Source organism: Nerophis lumbriciformis, linkage group LG19 (assembly GCF_033978685.3).
Source record: "Nerophis lumbriciformis linkage group LG19, RoL_Nlum_v2.1, whole genome shotgun sequence".
Lineage (NCBI taxonomy): Eukaryota > Metazoa > Chordata > Actinopteri > Syngnathiformes > Syngnathidae > Nerophis > Nerophis lumbriciformis.
This window is the reverse complement of record NC_084566.2, coordinates 21090030-21114047: the sequence shown is the minus strand read 5'-3', so window position 1 is coordinate 21114047 and position 24018 is coordinate 21090030. Positions and strand designations below refer to the sequence as shown.

Sequence of the window (24018 nt, the reverse complement as noted above, 5' to 3'; positions counted from 1 at the left end):
AAGACATGGCTAGCTAGCTAGCGGCTAATGTCCAGCCGCAGTCTGCAGTGTTTTTGTGTCTTTTAAATCACTAATGCTCGCCTCCATGGCGACAAATAAATTAGGTTTCTTACAAGTATCATCTCTGCAGGACGAGGAATAGCTAAACATGCTTCACTACACACCGTAGCTTACCCTGAATGTTCCTGAATGTAAACAAATGCCATTGGTGGATCCACACCTAACATCCACAGTAATTATACCAAGTACAGTAGCGTATGTAGTCGATATTACTTTGATTACGTTGATATTTTTTGGCATCACAACATCTTGTTTCGTTTTTTTAAATGTATATTATGTTTATAAACTCAGGAAATATTTACCTGGACACATGAGGACTTTGAATATGACCAATGTATGATCCTGTAACGGCTTGGTATTGGATTGATACCCAAATTTGTGGTATCATCCACAACTAATGTAAAGTATCCAAACAACAGAAGAATAAGTGATTATTACATTTTAACAGAAGTGTAGATAGAACATGTTAAAAGAGAAAGTAAGCAGACTAACAGTAAATTAACAAGTAGATTAATAATTAATTTTCTACCACTTGTCCTTAATAATGTTGACAAAATAATAGAATGAGAAATGACACAATATGTGACTGCATACGTCAGCAGCTAAATTAGGAGCCTTTGTTTGCTTACTTACTAATAAAAGAAAAGTTGTTTCGTATATTCAATATTTTATTTAAGGACAAATTTGCAATAAGAAACATATGTTTAATGTACCGTAAGATTTTTTGTTAAAATAAAGACAATAATGCCATTTTTTGTGGTCCCCTTTATTTAGAAATGTATCGAAAAGTATCGAAATATATTTTGGTACTGCTACCGGTACCAAAATATTGGTATCGGGACAACCCTAGTTCCTACTTCCGGATAGAAACGCGAGTGTTTTTTTAATCATGGCAGACTTGGTAATAGACACCAAAAGCAACTTTTTTTGGACAAATGAGGATTCACAACCTTATCTTTTTGAACCTGAAAATACAGAGGATGAACTGCTGTTTTTGGAAGCGAGCACAAACAGAAGGTGAAACGTTGGAGCAGACGGAAGCTCAAAGAGTGAGGTCGACGTGAATTTGACGCTGTAAATGTGTCGCTTGGAGCCGAGCTACGCCGACAGAAATTGATTGCTTACCCAAAATCAACTGGAAATGTCCCCAGCCAGCTGGGCCAAACGAACAACTGTCCATTGAGTGAGTTCCTATAATATCGATCATGTACACGCAGCACGCCATAAGTGTTATTACAACTACAGTACATATACTGTCCAGCAAGTTGTGTACAAACAAACATTTAAAGTGGGACAAAAATTTACAGATAATGTAAATATGATTGTTCATGTTTTTCAGTCAGTACAGATTGGTGTCCTATCGCATTGTGTTGTGCATTACAAACTCAAAAGCGATTCGGGTGCTGACGCAGATGCTAGCTTATCTCTCGCCGTAGCTAGCTCATGGCTAATACAGTAGCACGTCGACGAGTAAGTATGCTAGAAAAATGTTCCTCAGTGTTCACTCTTACAATAACAATGTCGCTACAGCTTGGTTATCATACAGATTAGGGAACGTAAATTAAGTATTAATGGCGTTTTTTTAATGCATTTTTAAAGTGATTTAGAGGCAGAATGGATTGCTCCCATTAGCTGCATTGCTGACAACCTAGAACAAGCCCATTTTTACAAGTTAGAATGCAAAAAAAAACAAAAACATTTGTCTTCTTGTCTATCATAATGATTGTGAACGATAGGGATAATTAAAAAAAAAAAAGTGCAGTTCCCCTTTAACATAGCTGACTGGAACAGCAGCACCTCTGCTGGTCGCAGCTAAATAGCACACATTTTATCTCAGTTCTACCAAATTGAATTCATTTTTAACAGCTGATTAAGCTGATTCTTGCAAACTACAGGGCAGTATAACCTATCAAATCCCTTTTAGACCCTCCTACCATTCCGCAAAAAGTAATGATAGTTTTCTCCCGATATAAATGTTATTTCCACTTGTGTGTTCCAGAAGTTGGCAGCACCTCCCTCATTGATATTTTAGACACAGTAGCACCTCTCACAACTTACATTCTTTCCCGGTGCTGCTTCGGCTCCATGGCTCAACTCTGTGACTGGCTCGGGAACAAAGGCTGGGTTTGGTACTGAGAGGACACCTCCATTTCCCTTGTTTTCAAAGCGCAGAGTTTTGGTTAGCTTTAGACGCACGCTTTGATACACACGGCTTCTCGCTGATGACTAAAAAGCAAGCGCTGGGGTGAATCGGTGTGAAACGGGCCAGTCGTCTGCATGGTGGCGCCACGCTGAAACGCTGCCTATAAATCAGATTTTTAGGAGGAAATAAGAGGGGGAAAAAGAACACTGTGAAACTTTTTTGCTTCTTTTTCATATTAAACCAATTGCAAATACTATGCATATGTAAAGTCAGCACCTTGCAGCACACCTGCAGATTAACGTGAGGACAGATAATTGTCCTATAATGAATTCAGTGATCTATTTTAAAAGGTCAGTGTTAAGGATGTTATAAGCATAAGGACTTCATTTCAACCAAAACAAATCCCACTGACAACAACAAACATTCAGTGATAGCAATGAGCTTAGATACTAAACATCATAGAGGTTGTTGTGTGCACACTGCCCCCTTCTGTTATCAAAAGCAGGCCAGGCTGCCAGTACATCTAAAACATAAAAACAAAAGTACAGCAGTGGTCTCTATTAGGCTGACAGTGGGCCGACCCATATTGCTAAGCAATCGTGCAGTTGTTCTATTCATGCACCCTTTTTATTATTCATCACCACTATTTTGATGAAAATGTAAATATTTAATAGGGCATGTATTGTTTATTTAGAAAGGTTTGAACTTTTAAAATGGAGAATGTATCATTAGAATGAGCACCCCCCTCACCAAAAAAAAACATATTTATATATACATACAGTATATATTTACATTTCTGACAAGTATTGTAAATGTGATTTGGTTAACATTTCAATTTGAAAATTGTGTTTTCCCCAGGGTGTTTCTTTCCCCACAGTGTTCAAGCAACATCCTTTTGTGCACACTATTTACCCCTGTATTGCTTCGGGCTAATGTCTCAATAATTTTCACTCCTTTTCTCAGGTCCTTCCCACAAAGGACTTAACTAATGATTCATGGACAAAATGAAGCATTTAAATTTATTCATTAATCATTCATCTCCAGCTCATTGAAAATGCTAAACTTCCACAAAATTAAGATTGAATATTGAAAAGTGATTGAGGTAGACAGCCTTCAGAGTGACGGAGAGTGCGGGCGGGGGGTGTTTTATCTAGAACCAGAGCGGAACCTCTGCACACACATCGGTGGTCAAGGTGTGCTAAGTGCTAGTTAAGGTCACCGGCTTTCACTAGTTGTAATTGGATCTAAAAGGAATCTGGAGAAGCGTAGAATTTCTGTCAACACTGGCTGTAATTATTCTCTTTTCCAATTAATGGTGACATAGATTAATTATCTGATGAGGCAAAGCCAATTGCAATCATTCACCCAGCTAAAATTAGATCAGTCCTGACAGCAGCATGAAAGTCACCTGTTTCATTGTTATGGATCTGCAGCGAGTAAAAGAGTGGGGTGGGGGAGGTTGTGGAGAGATAGTGAAGCGTGTGAGGGTAAGTAAGTTGTCTGGTACAGGTGAATGTCCCACACTTTGAACTGAAGACATTTACTTGTCGGGTTTGGCCGTGTCCACGCTGGATTGTTTGTCCATGTCACTGGTGGTAGTAGAGCCCAAAGTAGAGATGACTCCTGTTTGAAAGCATAACAAAACAATTAAACGAAGTGGAAAAAGGACATTATAGTATCAGTGTCCTAGTCACATATTATTTTTTTGTGGGGAAGGAGAACAAGAGACTTTTGGTCAACCAAATCCAGGTTCAGTGCTCTTCTGTAAAAAAAAAAAAAAAAACCTCAGCATGCAGTTTTTCTATTAAACTGCTTGGCACTGTCAACCAGCTTGGGAATCTGAGCAGGCCCAGTCATGCAGAAATTCTCTGACTAACAATTATATCAGAAACAGGATCTTGGATTACTGTCCTCGGGGACTGGGCCAGTGGGCGTCTGCTCCAATCATTACTGGCCATTCAACAAGGCTCTGCACTGCTCTCCACTGTTAGCCATTGTCAATTATGCCATCCCTGGTGTAAACCCCACGGAACACAAAGCTGAACTGCCAGTTCCGGCTGTAGTGTAGCAGGCTGACAGCCCACCGCATCTCCCCCCCCCTCCTCCCACTTACCACCACATGCCCTGCCATCTTGAGGTTTGTGAGCATCCTTCACTTTAGGCTGCTTTTTAAGCAAACCACCGCTTGCATCAAGCTTGCCATAGCCTGGCCTTCCTGCTGCTGCCTAGCTGGTGGGGTCAAGTGGACATGATGGGTCAGTTAAAAAAAACCCACAGGATTGAGCTATCAGTTATTGATTTCTTAGTTATAAACTGGAAAATAACAAGGTTACTCGATGCCTCACTCACTTAAAGCAAATTACGAACTCAGGCCGATCCCTGATATATTGTGACAATCCTTCCAACTGTGAATTTATAAATCTAATTTTCGTATAGACTATACTTATTGGAGGCTGGCCGCATTAAGCTGGACTGCTCACAAGGAGCCTGTTTTAAAGTGAGTGCTGCCTGCTCTGGTGGGCCCAGCGCTGAGCTGTGACGGGTGACGGTGCGCTTGAATACACCGGCTCTTTTGTCCTTCACACTCTGCAGCCCGCTGATAGCTCCTCCCTCTACCATTGCCCACCCCTCCCCGCCTGGAGCTGTGATCTGCCGTGAAGAGGGGCCGGGCCAATGAGAAATGGCTGCTCCCGGTAATGTCCGTAGAAGACCCATCAAAGAGCATGTCAGCAGTGCGCGGAGGTGGGCCACTTTACAGTATTTTTACCAGGTTATCCCCTGGACAGCCTCTAATCAAATCTTAACATATTTTTCCTCCAGCATAGCTGATAAATCAGCTCAATACTGATGCTGAATAACAACAGGAGAATATAAATTTAATTTTGTGACGCTGTTTAAGCAGGAGTAGTAAAAAAAAAAAGGCCTTTTCCTTTATGCACTCCGGCTACCTGGCGCTGCAGTAACGCTTGACAGAAAAGATTCATCACTGTCCCTCTGTCCGCTATGACCTCATCGCACATCAAAGTGCAGATTAGACGCTGATTATCCTCTAATTGAAGATCCTTACGTTTTAACCTTGCGGAATGTTCATAGACTTATCTGCAAGACAGGACAGACGACTATTTTGACTAAGAAACAAGGGTCAGGTAACATAGACCAGTGGTCCCCAACCTTTTTTGCACCACGGACCGATTTAATGTAGGCATTATTTTCAGGGACCGGCTTTCCACTTGTGCCAGATAAATACAGCAAAAATAAGTGCATTAAAATTGCTAAATTGTTTCTTTGCAATGAGATCCCCTGCAGGTTACAATCAACCTGCTGGGGACTGTAGATGGAAATCATCCTTTGGCTACAATCTGTCACATCTGTATTTTATATGTTCATTGACGTGCATTGTATTATGTCACAAAGTTATAACAAATGGCAACTTCCTATTAGGAGTTTTATTGTACATCTATAAACAAAGCTTATTGGCGTGTCTAGTGGGACAGGCGAAAGTTAAGTCGGACAAAATGCAGTTGTTCACAAATTATTTAATGTTTCTGTGCGGTCCGGTAGCAAATGCGTCACGGAACGGTACCGGTACATGGACCGGTGGTTGCGGACCACTGGCATAGACAACCAATCCTTAGACTAAAATGAACCCATTCTTAACAGCAGCAACATTTCTGAATTGTGTGCGTACTTTGATATGCGGTGAACTATTGATATGTTATTGGGTATTTCTTCAAGAAGATTTAAAATATTTGTGATGCAGCAATGACGCCACTGAATTGCCCTAAAACTCTTCAACATCAGATTTCTCTGATGTCATCGCTATCCTGCTTATAGCCCTTAGTGGGCATATTTCCCCACTGTGGTTTATTTCTATGCAGTCGCGGTTGTAGCTAAACTATACCATACTTCACTGCGCAATTTATTAATGTTCTTCCGGCAGGGCCACCCTGTGCACTCGTACATAATACACATGCCAGAAACTGCAACTGTTTATATCGCAAGCAGTACACATAAAATTATGAAATAGCTCCATTTATCTTTGGCATGTTTCTCCTCTCATTTGGTTTCTTTTACTGTGCAACCGATTTTTTCTTTTTCATTATTTGCTGACACTTAAACTTATCATCCTTCACTGTCGACACCTTACCAAGCAGTAAACACGAAACCAACTCATCCAGACTTACAATCAGGGCCATCCCAGGCTCCCCCAACCCAATTATAAAATGTGTTCACACTTTTCTATTTATGTGAAAAATTGTTTGTACTTTTTTAATTAAACTTTAATTTAATTTGATGCATGTTTTGTACTTATATGAATTAATGGGAAATAAAAGTGTTCAATAATGATTTTTTTTTGTAACATCATTGAAACATCTATCACTTGTCCTCAAAATTCTACAGACAATACCCCCATAATAACATTATGAAAGTTTTTTTTAAAGAAAATTAGCAAATTTATTGCAAATAAAAAACTAAACAAATCTCATTTACATATGTATTCACTCACAGCCTTTGCTCAATACTTTGTTGATGCACCTTTGGAAGAAATTACAGCCTCAAGTATTTTTTAATATAACGCCACAAGCTTGGCACACCTACAGTATCTTTGGGCAATTTTGTCCATTCCTCTTTGCAGCACGTCTCAAGCTCCATCAGGTTGGATGAATCATTGATTTTTATCCAAGATATCTCTGTACATTGCTGCATTTATCGTTCCGTCTATCCTGACGAGTCTCTCAGTTCTTACACCTGGCCTGATGATGAGCAGTACCTGGTTTTCTACAAATAAGATACCTGGCATTCACGCCAAAGAGTTCAATCTTTGTCTCATCAGACCAGATAATTTTGTTGCTCATGGTCTGAGAGTCTTTCAGGTGCATTTTGCCAAACTTTTTACTAAGAAATGGCTTCTGTCTGGCCACTGTACACACAGGCCTGAATGGTGGATTGCTGCAGAGATGGCGTGTCAAAACTACGGCCCGAGGTCCGGACCAGGCCCGCGAACAGGTTTTATCCGGCCCGCGGGATGAGTTTGCCAAGTATAAGAATTTACCTGAAAATTTTGAATGAAAGAAACAGCTGTTCTAAATGTGTCCACTGGATGTCGCAATAACAATTCTTTGTATCTTTGTAAATGATGTGTACAAAATAAACCACATGATGTTTAGTACATCAGTCGAGGAAAATTATAAAACTACATAAATAACATATTGTAATTTGAATTTGATATAATTTTTTTTATTTTGATAGATTGAAAATTAACACCAATGAGTTGACTGATAAACATTATCACATAATTTATTCATAAAATATAAATAAAGACAAATAAAGATAGAATACACCAAAACCGCAACATGTAAGTGTAAAAAACAACAACAACGTTATGATTTGTACATTTTCAGAATGTGCTTGCTCTATTTTTAAACTAGGGAAATAATCTGAAGTTGTCTTTATTTTAAGTTATCGTGCCGTGATTTTACCAGTTCGGCCCACTTGGGAGTAGATTTTTCTCCATGTGGCCCCCGATCTAAAATGAGTTTGACACCCCTGTTCTAGAAGGTTCTCCTCTCTCCACAGAGGATTGCTGTAGCTCTGACATAGTGTCCATCGGGTTCTTGGTCACCTCCCTGACTAGACTAATAGGAATGCAGCAATTTACAGAGACATCCTGGATGAAAACCAATGCATCCCATCCAACATAATGGAGCTTAAGAAAGAGGAATGGGCAAAGAGGAATGGGTGAAACTGCCCAACGATAGATGTGCCAAGCTTGTGGCATAGTATTCAAAAATAATTGAGGCTGTAATTGCTGCCAAAGGTGCATCAACAAAGTATTGAGCAAAGGCTGTGAATACATGTATTTTTTTTCATTTCAAATGCATTTGCAAACATGTTTTTAAAAAAACTTCTCAAATTGTTATTATGAGGAAATTTGAGAAGAAAAAATAATTTAGTCAAATTTGGAATAAGGCTGAAAAATTACAAACTATGGAAAAAGTGAAGCACTGTGAATACTTTTCGGATGCACTGTGTAATTAATGATTCGTACTTTGCGGAAATTCATTTATTGCGGTATTGTGCGGAACCAATTAACAGCAATAAGCGATGGACTACTGTACATTCAATATTTGGACACAAATGCAATTTTATCGTCAGAATGTCATACACAAACATTTTTCAAATGTTTTACTTGAATGTATGACATATATTTGCAAACCAGTTGAGGTCTCCTTACTCATCTTTGCGTTGCCTGATCACTGAACAAACCTACGCCGCTTCACATGATTTTTTTTGACAGCCCTAATTATAATATACATTGAATATTCAATATTAAGAATGAAATCTGCTTTATTTCTAAGCAAAATATTTTACTTTTACACCTTCTGATTTAGCTTAGAGCTGAGGACAGGTGGGGAACTCACCCCCCTCACTACACCTAATGTAAGCAGTATGGCTGTACCGGTATCTCGTTTGTTGAGGCCGCCCATCCGACACACATATCCTGACCTGATGATTGCTGAGCACAAATAAATATGAATCTTTTTCCCCCCTCGTCCCTGCGGCGCCCCTTAAGGGGTGTTCACACATTGCCTGTTTGAATGGCGATTCAGCAATTCTCCATGCTCCACCAAAGACCATATTAACAACAAACACAAAACCTGGTCATCTGTCACTCATCCGTCATGAACCCTGAGGAGTGGCGGTCTAAAATGGGGCGTGTTCGAAATGCCTTTCGACGTGTAATTAACACTGCAATAACACGCCAGTCACATTTACCTCCCAGACCTTCACGACGTAAAGATAGCAATTATACGGATGTAGCAGAGTTAAAAACGGAAATATTATAGGCTTATCGACAAGCTACCAGGAGGCACTGAGGTTTCTGCCTTTCGAGGAGATCCGTGACTCAACCGCGCCAATTTGTGTTAGCACTGTGTTCAAAACATGTTGAAAATGGCTTTTCGCCATTGTTAGTGTGTGCATTTGCCGCCTTGGGCAACTGCATATGTGATCCATAGCTAGAACCTCCACTGATCTTATGCAATGTTTCTAACACGCAGCACATAGTGGGTACTGCTTTTGCCACTGGAAACATAACATAAAAGTGCTGAAAAATGGAATTGACTTTGAATTGGATTTTTTATGATTTGGGATCTTTTCCAATGAAAATAGGTGAAACCAGTTTATTTTTTGGGGCTTTGCTGATATGTTGTGATGTATTAATCTCCCTCTTTGGCATTCTGCTTAAGTGAGTTACTATAGGAGGCAACATAGGTCTGGAATCAAAGTTGAATCCATATCTAGTGAATGGTGACAGTTGGCACCTTGCGTTACATGCATGTGTACAAATACCTGAGCTGGTTGTATTTTCTGGTCGGCTTCTTGACAAAGAGCCTGGCAGCAGTCCAGTTCAGCCTCGCCGTGGAGGTTACGTTGTCTGAAGTGTTTCACTAAAGCTTTGTGCATCCTCTTCTGCAACAAAGAAAGCTAGGGGGAGAGAAGGCAGAGAAAAGGAATTGGTAAGGCAGGAGAGGAAATTAATGGCAGTGTTCAAGAAGAATGATGGAGGGGAATAGAGAAAGCAGTCAATAGCCCATTCTGCAGTACACGGGCCTGACAGGAATTTCACAGTCTCTTGGTTTCTCTGCCCACTCGTGTGCACTCATCAGAATCCAGTCACATCTGGCTGCCAGGATGGGGGGTTAATTTTCTCTAAATGCTTCAGCAGTTTTGTTCTAGCTGAGGCAAACTCTGTGACTGCAAAGCTGATGAGTAAAATATTTCTACTTCACCCAGTTTAACTTTATACCAATCCCCTCAAGACATATTTTACACGTACACACAGAGCCATGAACCCCCCACCGAAAGCAGAAATTATTCCTAGCCTCTTGGAAAGAAATGCTGCTTGCTTTATTGTTTAAAGACAATTTCAAGCAAAGAGAGGTTTACATTCTGACTGATGACATAGCATCCTTACCTCACATTTACTCTATAAAGTTTATTAACATTGCTCAGCAATGTTTGTTCCAATGCAATGGCAAGTTAAGTGAATTAACCAAGTCATCAGCTCTTTGAGGAGACAATAACAGGAATGCTGTTTAGGGTGTAGCCTGTTTAAAGCTAAGAGCGAACCACACTGGCGTGAACAGAGGAAATGCTTACATGGTCAATAGGGGTAAAATAATTTTTAATACGAGACAACAAATGTGCTTTTTAGTTTACTGGATGATCACCGATTATCATTATCAATGGGATTTGAGCGCCTGCTTCCATGCAGCCTATCGTGGAGGTCTACATTGGTGTAGCTCAACTTCCATTTCGCTCAAAGGCAATATTATTGAACTGTAGCCACAAATGGGTGTTCTCGTACTGGTGGGGGTTCACGTGTTTTCTGACTGTAACGCCCCCTTCCTAACATCCACCCACAGCTTCAAAATAAGATTTTCTGTCTGTACCGGTTGCGTAGAAGCAACATAGAAATAATTAAGTAAACCATCTAAAGAACATTAGTCCAAGTAACGAGTAGGTTGAGTTTAGGGCGAGGGAAAAGGGAAAGGCCGTAGTTACCTGTTATACTTTTATTTTGAAGGCCGGAATGCAGAGACGGTATGTGGCTTCAAGAAACTGGATGTTTTACATGGAACTGATGTTAAACAAATAAAGGCTTGCATTGTAGAACAAGCATTTTCCATCTGTATGAACCCACATACATTCAAAATATGACAAAAGAAGAAATAAACAATAGCCTGTTTACTAACATAATCTCTCGTCAAATATTTTCTCTATTGTAGGAGAAACAACATCATATCTGGTAAGCTTTGCAAAGCTATACGCAGTTGGTCGATGAAACGCTATTCAGAAACGCATATTAGGCGTTCTTGCGTCCCGACCAAAACGCCCAGGCCGCAGCTGGACCCTTCTCGCTAGAGGCAGGTTGACAACCAGTATAAGTGTCTTTATTCATGCATGAACGATGCACAAGCTTCCCGCTAAGTGGCAGCAGTGCTCAAAATAATCAACAGGCTGATCAGGAACTATGACAAGTTTTCTGTACAAAGCCCTTGGGTTTACCGTAGGTAGTTCAGTTAGTATAGATCAGGGGTCTCAAACTCAATTTACCTGGGGGCCACTAGATGCAGAAACTGGGTGAGGCTGGGCCGCAAGAAAAGATTTGTTAAAAAAATCTAACATGCACTTTTTAATGAATTCACCTTCTTTGAATGGCTATCCCACCCTAGGAACATACTTGCCAACCCTCCCGATTTTTCCGGGAGAGTCACGAATTTCAGTGCCCCTCCTAAAAATCTCCCGGGGCAACCATTCTCCCGAATTTGTCCCGATTTTCACCCGGACAACAATATTAAGGGCGTGCCGTGATAGCACTGCCTTTAACGTCCTCTACAACCTGTCGTCGCGTCCGCTTTTTCACCATACAAACAACGTGCCGGCCCAGTCACATGTTGTATGAGGCTTCTGCAGACACATGTAAGTGACTGCAAGACATACTTGATCAAGAGCCATACAGGTCACACTGAGGGTGACCGTATAAACAACTTTAACACTGTTACAAATATGCGCCACACTGTAAACCCACACCAAACAAGAAAGACAAACACATTTCGGGAGAACATCCGCACCGTAACACAACATAAACACAACAGAACAAATACCCAGAACACCTTGCAGCCCTAACTCTTCTGGGCTAAAATAAACACCCCCGCTACCACCAAACCCCGCCCCCCCAACCCCGCCCACCTCAACCGACGCACGGAGAGGGGGTGGGGGGATTTGGTGGTAACGGGGGAGTATATTGTAGCCCGGAAGAGTTAGGGCTGCATGGGATTCTGGGTATTTGTTCTGTTGTGTTACGGTGCGGATGTTCTCCCAAAATGTGTTTGTCATTCTTGTTTGGTGTGGGTTCACAGTGTGGCGCATATTTGTAACAGTGTTAAAGTTGTTTATACGGCCACCCTCAGTGTGACCTGTATGGCTGTTGACCAAGTATGTCTTGCAGTCACTTACGTGTGTGTACAGAAGCCAAATACAACATGTGACTGGACTGGCACGCTGTTTGTACAGGTTGTAGAGGGTGCTAAAGGCAGTGCCTTCACGGCACGCCCTTAATATTGTTGTTTGGGTGAAAATCGGCAGACATTCGAGAGAATGGTTGCCCTGAAATTCGGGAGTCTCCCGGAAAAATCGGGATGGTTGGCAAGTATGACGCTGTCAAGCGGCATTCATATAAAACTCGCGGGCCGCACTAACATTAAATTTTCATATTAAGGTGCTGGCCGCAAAATAACGTCTCGCGGGCCACAATTGGCCCGCGGGCCGCGTGTCTGAGACCACTGGTATAGATATTATAGGAAATTAATTCTCTCAAGTAAAAAAAGGCTCTTTGTTTTGAGTAAGTGCTAGTCAACAACTTGACACATACAAATAAATAAATACATCAATTTCTCAAATGTATTTAAATTCAGGAGGTCATGCTCATGGCCGTTGACCATTAAGGACACCGATGTCATGACCTTTGTGTTTTTTTTAAGTGACAAAAAGAAGATTATATGACTGACTGCAAAATGTACTTTATGTAGAGATTGTGTGCGCTGTACATCACCATGTGGAGGGTAGATCATCTTCTCTCTCAATATACTATATTTTGTCATGCACAGCTTGCTATAACTCCAATAACAACGCAATGAAGTCTACTATTACTTTAAAGATCATCTGATCTGAAATGTGCTGCCAACATAAAGTTTACATTAAATCACACCGATGTAACTAACGTTGGTTTCAGCTGAATGAAATTGATGTTAAACGCTGTCAGTATAATACCGTTGTGATGTCAGTCAGATCAGCCTGCCCCGCCCTAAACGCTGAACACGCACTGTGCTTCACGATCAGTAGGTGTGGGGGGGTCTTTTGCGTGAAGAAGCCCTTTAAAATGTAGATTATTGAATGACAAGGCGCCTCCTATAATATTTTACCCCAAACTTATTCCAGGGCCACATCATACTCTGTTACTGTTTAGAATATCAGGACAGATTTTGCCCTTATACTTCAGTAGGCTCTGTGGCACACGTCATAGGTATCTAATTTGCAAAAAAGCAGAAGGTCTTGTTGTGGTAGAAATTTTGGTACGGTTTTTACATTTAAGTTTTAAATATGTTAAAATTGCTTAATACACTAAACTTTAGCATATTAATAAAATCAGTGGACTGTTACAAAATCATGCTGATTGTCAAATATGTTAGATAAGTGATACATAGTTATACCTCAATGAAATATTTTGTTATTTTGAAAATTCATTGTGTTGCTCAAGGTAATATTATTTATATGGTGCTAGTTATGGCCCTGGTCATGCTGTTGTCCTTCTTTAGAGAGCAAATTAGGTAAGGCTTGGTACTGTTTTGACACGCTAAAAAGGAAACAGTTTCGGAATACAACAACAAACAAACTTGTCCAAGGTTTTTTTTTAATTCTGAAGGTATAATTTCACACATTCACCATAATAGCATTGTGTGTTTCTGCAATGTGGAAATTATATTTTATCATCACTGCAGCATTCTACTGAATATCAAACAGATTAATGGCTTTATAAAGGCAAACAAGTGGTGTGAGGTCCTGCGCGCGCGCACACACACACACACACACACACACACACACACACACACACACACACACACACACACACACACACACACACACACACACACACACAGAGTCACTCACATAGAATATCTGATTCCTTAAATGATCCAAACAATGGCAAAGGCGGTTACACAGGTCCCTCCGGTCAAAAACAAATCAATTAAAAGCAAGAGCAACATGCAGTCTTTATATACCAAACTGTGGTATGACATTATTGCATTATAATGTGTGAATATGAATTAGTTGGGAGGTAAGAGAATGTGAGTATGCAAATTTGATACAAAATCATAGGTTTGGGAAACACTGTTGACATAAGCTTATTAAAAAAAACTAAATTTAGGTACAGCGTAGAAGCCGAGGGGCTGCTGCTGTTGTAGGAGTGTCGAGTGGAAACAAACAAAAATGGAGGAGGGCTGAAGCCGGAGTAAAAGAAAATCAGGCTTTGATCATGAGCGTGGAAAATCCTGTCCACAGGATTTTATTTTTGCATGCATTTTTCACTTGATAACATTCATGCAGTTAGATGAGGAATTGCTCAAGTAAAGGTATTAGTCAGTTTTTGGAACGAATAATATGTATTTCTCATCACAGGAAGAGCGCGGCTCCCTCCTTGCCATTAAAGCTGTCAAGTGTAATTTTCATTCCAGTTAAACAGTGTCACAAACTATAAAGATTAAACGAGGGAAAACAGTTGTCTCCAACTCATCTCATGTTATTTTAGTACTGCTCACGCACGCACACCCACAGCCTAGTTGCTGTCCAATTAGGAATGTGCAAAAGTGGAAAAACAGTACTAATAAAAACTCTGACCTCTAAGCAAAAATAGACTTAGGCTGTTTCTCAACTCACGCACTTCAATAGTTACACTTAACATTTTGAGTGCACCAGTACGTTTACAGTTAGAAGTATTGCAAAATGCAGTGCGCTGTCAGTACCTGAATGTTGCACTCAACACCCCCCAAATGGTGAGTGTGCAGCGAAGGACCCTAACCACCTTTCATCATTGCAGTGTAGAGGGAAAGACTAACTTGAGTGGTTATAAAAGAGAGATGAGGAAGAAGCAGGTAAACATAGCGATCGTCATTTCCAGTAAGTGTGCCAGGATAATAGTCAATTTGCACAGCACCACACTATCAAAATCTGTGCCCCCTATAGTGTACATAATATACTTATGGAAGTGTACTGACAAAAATATTCACACACAACCTAAGCGTAGATGTTGTTTATGACCTCTCGTTGTACTGTAATCACATGATGTGACATTAAACTATAAAGACAATAAAACATACATACATAAACATGGATGCACATGCAAAAGTGCAATATATTTATCTGTACAGTAATCTATTTATATCTGCACCTTCTTTTGTAAATGCAAACACTCTGCACCTTATTGCTCTTTTATCCTGCACTACAACTAGCTAATTCTACAAAGTGCCGTTCTTATCTGTACTGTAAAGTTCAAATTTAAAAGACAATAAAGCAAGTCTAATTTATCTTTAAGGTGTATGTTCCTCACATGTTGAGCTAAAACTCGCTGAGAGGTTCTTCACAACTCAGGGTTGCAGACAACCAGTGTATTCCATCGGGCATCCTCTAATTGTTTATGTTACTACATGGGTCACCGCTCAAATAAAACTGTCCAACTAAAATTGTTAATCCCCCGAAAACCAAAAAAACAGAAAGTCTATCAGTGTGTATAACCCAAATGATTAATCAGAATGCTTTTTGTCGCTGAACATTATTACAAGCTCAGTTTTTCCCTTTTACTCATATTTGCTTCAGTGTTTTCCACAGATTGGCAATCTATTTGTGGTGGCCAGGGCATGACTAGAAGTGTGTTGGGGGTGTGGCCAGGGCAGTGTCAATATGATGTCATTAATTTGTTTAAATGGTTATGTGGCACATGTATTTTATTTAAAATGGCTTAAAAAATGTATACCATACATACATGTTTTTAAAATCGGTGCTATTAGTTATTAGTATCAACATATATTTTTCTTCAATTGCTGCTCATTCTAGTAGTACAATGAGACACCAACGGCACTTTGTACACCCTTGGTTTATTCATATACAGGTAAAAGCCAGTAAATTAGAATATTTTGAAAAACTTGATTTATTTCAGTAATTGCATTCAAAAGGTGTAACTTGTACATTATATTTATTCATTGCACACAGACTGATGCATTCAAATGTTTATTTCAAATGAACAAATGAAAATCCAAAATTCCGTGTGTCACAAAATTAGAATATTACTTAAGGCTAATACAAAAAAGGGATTTTTAGAAATGTTGGCCAACTGAAAAGTATGAAAATGAAAAATATGAGCATGTACAATACTCAATACTTGGTTGGAGCTCCTTTTGCCTCAATTACTGCGTTAATGCGGCGTGGCATGGAGTCGATGAGTTTCTGGCACTGCTCAGGTGTTATGAGAGCCCAGGTTGCTCTGATAGTGGCCTTCAACTCTTCTGCGTTTTTGGGTCTGGCAGTCTGCATCTTCCTTTTCACAATACCCCACAGATTTTCTATGGGGCTAAGGTCAGGGGAGTTGGCGGGCCAATTTAGAACAGAAATACCATGGTCCGTAAACCAGGCACGGGTAGATTTTGCGCTGTGTGCAGGCGCCAAGTCCTGTTGGAACTTGAAATCTCCATCTCCATAGAGCAGGTCAGCAGCAGGAAGCATGAAGTGCTCTAAAACTTGCTGGTAGACGGCTGCGTTGACCCTGGATCTCAGGAAACAGAGTGGACCGACACCAGCAGATGACATGGCACCCCAAACCATCACTGATGGTGGAAACTTTACACTAGACTTCAGGCGACGTGGATCCTGTGCCTCTCCTGTCTTCCTCCAGACTCTGGGACCTCGATTTCCAAAGGAAATGCAAACCAAACCAACCCAAACCATCATCTGCTGGTGTCGGTCCACTCTGTTTCCTGAGATCCAGGGTCAACGCAGCCGTCTACCAGCAAGTTTTAGAGCACTTCATGCTTCCTGCTGCTGACCTGCTCTATGGAGATGGAGATTTCAAGTTCCAACAGGACTTGGCGCCTGCACACAGCGCAAAATCTACCCGTGCCTGGTTTACGGACCATGGTATTTCTGTTCTAAATTGGCCCGCCAACTCCCCTGACCTTAGCCCCATAGAAAATCTGTGGGGTATTGTGAAAAGGAAGATGCAGACTGCCAGACCCAAAAACGCAGAAGAGTTGAAGGCCACTATCAGAGCAACCTGGGCTCTCATAACACCTGAGCAGTGCCAGAAACTCATCGACTCCATGCCACGCCGCATTAACGCAGTAATTGAGGCAAAAGGAGCTCCAACCAAGTATTGAGTATTGTACATGCTCATATTTTTTATTTTCATACTTTTCAGTTGGCCAACATTTCTAAAAATCCCTTTTTTGTATTAGCCTTAAGTAATATTCTAATTTTGTGACACACGGAATTTTGGATTTTCATTTGTTGCCACTTCAAATCATCAAAATTAAATGAAATAAACATTTGAATGCATCAGTCTGTGTGCAATGAATAAATATAATGTACAAGTTACACCTTTTGAATGCAATTACTGAAATAAATCAAGTTTTTCAAAATATTCTAATTTACTGGCTTTTACCTGTATATTATTTTGCCCTCCCTGATTGTTGTTATTTAGTTTGGCAGATAGGTAAGTATTCATTTAAATTAGAGATGAAAAACTTCCAACTTGAGGTTGTTTATTGATAGTCTCCACAGTGAAGTTACTGTAAAACTAAGCACACAAAGTACATTATTATATATACACATGAAGTGCACATTCATGTAGGAATCAACAATACAGTTTGGTATAAACTGGGAAAAAAAGTAATGCAACTATACAGGATAAAGGATGGCTCTTGTGCTGTTAGCTTAATGCTAACATACAATGGACAAGCCCTTTGACAGGTTAACGGAAATTAATGTTGCAATCTTTTTAAACGTTTAACAATCGAGATGTTAATGTAAACAAAATTGACATAAAACAGCAAATGCATTTGATTTGGATTTAAAGGTATATAGTTACAAAACTCTGTGGAAATGCATATTGACAGCTAACTTTGTACTCTTAAGGCTTGATCTACTAAAGGTTTGCGTGTATTAAAACATGTGCAAACTTGATATCACACAAAAAGCTGATCTACTAAACATGTGCGCAGAGGATTGTGTGTCTTAAGTGAACAAAATAAGGAGCACAATCGATATAGCGTGTCTGTCTTCAGACTACGCAGAATATATGCTGAACATCAGAACGCCCACAATACTGACAGGAGAAGATGCAAATATATTTATTAGCACACACAGTGTGATTTATCAAGCCAAAAACTGTTCTGTGGCCACAATGTTGCGTCTTTATTTGGTAAGTCTAGTAAGGACAGGCAAGCTGGCAGTTGCTCAGAAATAGCTGTGAGGGGGGGGGGGGTTACCCACATATGCGGTCCTCTCCAAGGTTTCTCATAGTCATTCACATCGACGTCCCACTGGGGTGAGTTTTTCCTTGCCCTTATGTGGGCTTTGTACCGAGGATGTCGTTGTGGCTTGTGCAGCCCTTTGAGACACTTGTGATTTAGGGCTATATAAATAAACATTGATTGATTGATTGATTGAGAAAGGAGGTGGTCCTACATATGCTTGTCAACATATAGACTTTGAAAAATTAAAAATATTAGACATGTAATCTACTCAGCAGTATACTTTTATACTTATTTAGCTGATGGGTGACTTAAGGGGCAAATTCAATTGATGCGTTTTGATGTCTGCTGGCTTTTTCTAATGACATTCGTTTTTTTCATACAGAAGATATATTATTAACATATCCTTAAATTATAAAAAAAAACAATTTTCTTGCATCTGTAATATTCCAGGGCACGCTTGCATTTTCCATGAGCGTGCACATTTTCAACGCACTTAAAAAGTGAGTTCTGTTTAAGATGCGCTGCAGGACTGTGTATAAAATTCCCATAAAAAGTGGTACATAATGGTCTGCTGCATGTTTTAAAATAGTGGTTCTTAATCTTTTTGAACTGGGGTCCAACTCTTCCACTCCAGAGGGGCCCTGGGCCCACTCAAATATCAACACTGAATTAGTAATCCTACTCTTGATTTTAATCGTTTTCAGTAGTTATACCTAACCTACTTATAGTTTAACAGGATAAACCTTGTCAAATGATATGAAACCATGTGTTAATTACAAAGATTATTATCAAGGTTTAGGTCAGGCTCATAAAACAAAACCAATAACAACAAAAAACCTAATCCAATACACTGCAAAAGAAGTGCCTCATAAACACTGTTGAAAAATCAAGTTACACACAATGCAGTGCTGAAATAAATACATTATTACTAAATTAATAATAATAAATAATAATAATATATGTTTCTTAAATGAATTAACTGTCAATAAAATTTAAGTGGAGATTAAAATACAACTTCATTACTTCAGTCATGTTTTTGCGTTTAAGAAACTCCTCTATGACTTTTGCTCCAGACTTCATCTGTTTGTTTAATATTGTCATTACTCCATAATTAGTGAAAAAGTGTAGTACTGCTGCGGCCCATATGGACCACAGCTGAGATACAGATATTTTTTGGTGGCCCTCTAGGGGGAACTTGCGGCCTAACAATGGGCCCTGACCCCAGTGATGGGCAGTAGCAAAGCTACGTATCTTAACTACATTTTGCAGTAGCTTAGCTACTTTTTAACGAGTAGCTTTTCCTATAGCTTAGCTACTTTTCGACCCATGTAGTGAGGTAGCTTACATCAAAGCTACAGTATTGGTAAGTGCCAAACAAGAAATACCAACTAACGATAGCTTACTGTACAAGGTCTGCTCTTACGACTGATAAGATGTCCATATCTTACCGTTTAGATGAGCAATTAATCATGATGCACACGAAGGGTTAACAAGAGAAAGTCTCCCTGCAGATGTTGTCTTTGGTTGAGTGTGTTTGTCTCTGAATGTCACAGATGAACAACGTCCAGTTTGATGGCTAAATCCTCCTGATATCCAGATGAGAGGCATGATTTATAATCTAGAATAACTTTGACGAGCCTAGACGCGATGATGCGGGAGCAGCAGGACATCACGGCCAGCTCACAGTGAAGCAGCAGAGGGCTACTGAGCTGTCTGTTATCAATCTGCCGCAACAAAATAGTTTGTCTGCGTTAGAGCTTATAATAACAACATTGCTAATATTTGGTTCATATTCAGGTCACAATATATACCGGTATAAAGAGTATTGTTGGCAGGTTTTGGATGGTTATTTAGAGCATTTTGTGGGCGGAATATAGAGTGCCCATTGACTACATTGCTAGCGGACTTTGTATGTACTTATGAGCCAGCACATCTCTCTCTATTTTTTGTGTATTTCCAGTGTGACTTATCTGATACCGATATCAGAGTGCAGAAGTGTTACTCCATTGACGTCATTGTGGCATTTTGTGGTATTTAGACGGTATTTTATAATTGGATATGGTTTAATGGATACAACAAAACACAATTAAGCATTTACATCAACTTGTTTTTCCACTCTACTGGTACTTTAATACACTGTTTTAAAACATATCAAATCACAACAGATAGGAGCAAGATAGCATGGATTTGTGTCCATTGTTAAAGCCACGTAGTACAAGCTAAAACCTCATTTAAATAGGGCGGCCTGCACCAGTTATCAATTGCACATGCAGTCTTACTAGACTACACCCAACACACCCACTAATACTACTCGCAACTTTATAGTATTCACACTCTGTTTAGCGCATGGTATTTGGACCTTAATTGATCAGGCCCTTAGGTCAGTCTGCTACTCTCTCAGTGCACTGTGCGTGTGTATGTGTGTATGTGTGTATGTGTGTGTGTGTGTGTGTGTGTGTGTGTGTGTGTGTGTGTGTGTGTGTGTGCGTGTGTGTGCTGCCCAGCTACGAAGAATGTTGCTCAAATCGCAAACTCTAATTATATATCTATTATCCATCCATCCATTTTCTACCGCTTATTCCCTTCGGGGTCGCGGGGGGCGCTGGAGCCTATCTCAGCTACAATCGGGCGGAAGGCGGGGTACACCGTGGACAAGTCACCACCTCATCGCAGGGCCAACACAGATAGACAGACAACATTCACACTCACATTCACACACTAGGGCCCCATATTATATTTTATATATATATATATATATATATATAGGCAGCACGGTGGAAGAGGGGTTAGTGCATCTGCCTCACAATACGAAGGTCCTGAGTAGTCTTGGGTTCAATCCCGGGCTCGGGATCTTTCTGTGTGGAGTTTGCATGTTCTCCCCGTGACTGCGTGGGTTCCCTCCGGGTACTCTGGCTTCCTCCCACCTCCAAAGACATGCACCTGGGGATAGGTTGATTGGCAACACTAAATTGGCCTTAGTGTGTGGATGTGAGTGTGAATGTTGTCTGTCTATCTGTGTTGGCCCTGCGATGAGGTGGCGACTTGTCCAGGGTGTACCCCACCTTCCGCCCGATTGTAGCTGAAATAGGCTCCAGCGCCCCCCGCGACCCCAAAGGGAATAAGCGGTAGAAAATGGATGGATGGATATAGATATATATATATATATATATATATATATATATATATATATATATATATATATATATGTGTATATATGTAAATGTTTTGTGGAACCTGATTCACATTCTGTACTCTATGTAATGGGGAGATGTGGTCGGTCTGTAGGGTGGCTGTGCCAGCAACTTGAGGATTCCAGGTTCGATTCCCGCTTCCGTCATCCTAGTAACTGCCGTTGTTTCCTTGGGCAGGACACTTGACATACCTGCTCCCAATGACACCCACCCACCCACACTGGTTTAAATGTAGCCTAAAGATGTAGATAATGGGTTTCACTATGCAAAGTGCTTTGAGTCTCTCGAGAAAAAGCGCTATATAAATATAATTCAATTCAGTTCACTACATCACCTGGTGTGTAACCTTCCTGCATCGAAAAATATAAATTAAAAATATGAAATGTTCTATTATCTTTGTTGTACTTGCAGCGGGCCGCTGCAACGATTGTATGGAAAACACTATGCTTATTGGTATCTTAATATTATTATTTAATTTATAATTTTCTTCTTTTCTTCATCACTGCATAAGCTATCCTCAGAAATCATTGGCTACACACCTGTTTCTCTTTGATTAGAAAATGGTGACACATAAAGGGGTTGTTTGCAACTTGCCCAGTTACATTTTTCAAGACAAAAAAAGCACCGGCTTTAACAGAATTTGTTTTAAAATTGTCTATACTTTTCACAATTACTAAGTTATAGAATAAAAAAAATTACTGGCCCAAATTAAAATATTGGTGTTTATGATTCCCGAGTGCAGCCACTGCTGCTGCTCACTGCTGCTGCTCACTGCTCCCCTCACCTCCCAGAGGGTGAACATGGGGATGGGTCAAATGCAGAGGATAATTTCACCACACCTAGTGTGTGTGTGACTATCGTTGGGACTTTAACTTGAACTTTTATGGTAGTCACTCACCCTGTCTTGTGCACAGATACAAAAGCAGTCCATGATAAGCAGCGAACAATTTGCAGTTATGTTGTTGTTAAGATAGAGTATACATTCAATGATCGCTAACAATAACTATCAAACAACACCCAAAGCAAATGCGCCTGCATGTGTTATGTACAAAATGTACATAGTTACATCATTATGTTCTAAAAGTCGTAAGAGGGCAGGATAAAACGCTTAAAATACATTGGAAAGTTAGCATCCTCGAGGCATCTGTGTAAATGTTGCAAACACACCCTTTAACAGAGAAAATATACCAACTTTAAATTACTAAATGTAAACTAACTAAATATTGTAAGTATCAACACGTTAGAAACATGGTGTGAATGAATTATTTCGTCTTACTCCTTTTCAGACATGTTGAATTGTGCAAATGTAATAACACAATGCTGCTTAATGTAACTTATTAAAGCATGTCAGTAACAAAAAAAACCAACCATGCAACATGAACACAGCCTCTTATTTAGCCACGATGAGGGTCTTCTGTTGGGCTTCCTACTAGCTGCTTTCCCTCTTGTGTACACCATATACACATACAAAATAAAGGCACGGCTATTTGGGACCAAAGTCTCAAATTTGTGTTATTGAATAAAAGAAGAACTACACTGCCTGAGTTAACTTGAAGAAAGATGAATAATTGCTGAGGCAGCATAAAGCACCGCTCTGATGCAAATGTGCTTCTGTGATACACATCAGACAAGCCCATATAGGATGATGGGGAAGTGAAGAGTCAAAATATGATGACACAGTCTGCCATGTGAGGGCATGTACAATACAAAACTGACAAAAAATAATATATCAATATTAGTTTGAATAACATCTGCTGCTTAATAATGCTAAAAAAAAAAGGCAATGTTGAAAACCTCCGGCAATCACATGTCACCCCTTTCATGTTGTCATTGAATATCTTAAAAGGCATAATGAAGTGTGTCCTTGTATAATAAAAGGAAAACAGCTCTAAAGTGATGAGTTTAACCCAGCAGAAAGAGGGGCTGTAAACATGACAAATGCCTGCTATTGATTTGAGCTTTAATTACTCCATGCAGCACTGACAAAGCCCGTCTGATGCCGTTGTGAAGTGTAAATGGAACAAATTACACTTGGTTGCGCATAAGAAACTGACAGCATCGGCAGTTTGCATTGTTTACTTTGCTAATCCCAAAATATGTGCACTAAAGGGAGAGCAAAATACTTTTATGTATGCAAATATTAGGCAACAATATTGATATTTTCCTCAAAGATAAGATCATCTTGTATATGTTTCTAGGTCATGCTAATGTAGATATCACACATGCTTTATTTTGTTCCCGGTGATTACAGCAGCCAATTTACTAAGAACGTCCGACTCTCATCTTTCTATTTGCCAGGGACTATTGTTGTTATATTATCAAATTTTTTCAAGTGAAAAGACTAAAGCCTTTTTTTGCTTGGCTAACTCTTATCTGGCTAATGGGAGTTGTGTCTCTGCGACTTCTAATTCTTAAATTGTCGCACACCAACAACTTCTTTAAAGTTGCTGCACTTGGATGCATGCCGGCTTAAGCTCCATTGCCTTTTCTTGTTTTGAACTAATGCATTCTTGATCACCGTTTAATGAAACTATAT

General features: G+C 39.9%; 1 protein-coding gene across 1 annotated transcript in view; it reads right to left on the bottom strand.

Moving 5' to 3' along the window:
* klhl14 (kelch-like family member 14) overlaps positions 1-24018 on the bottom strand; it is an 81891-nt gene that overhangs the window by 38361 nt on the left and 19512 nt on the right. The window contains exons 6-7 of the mRNA XM_061979339.2: positions 9557-9691; positions 3748-3826 (exon numbers count right to left, since the gene is read on the bottom strand). The gene's annotated coding sequence lies outside the window, so the exon portion shown is untranslated. The remainder of the gene's footprint in view (positions 1-3747; positions 3827-9556; positions 9692-24018) is intronic.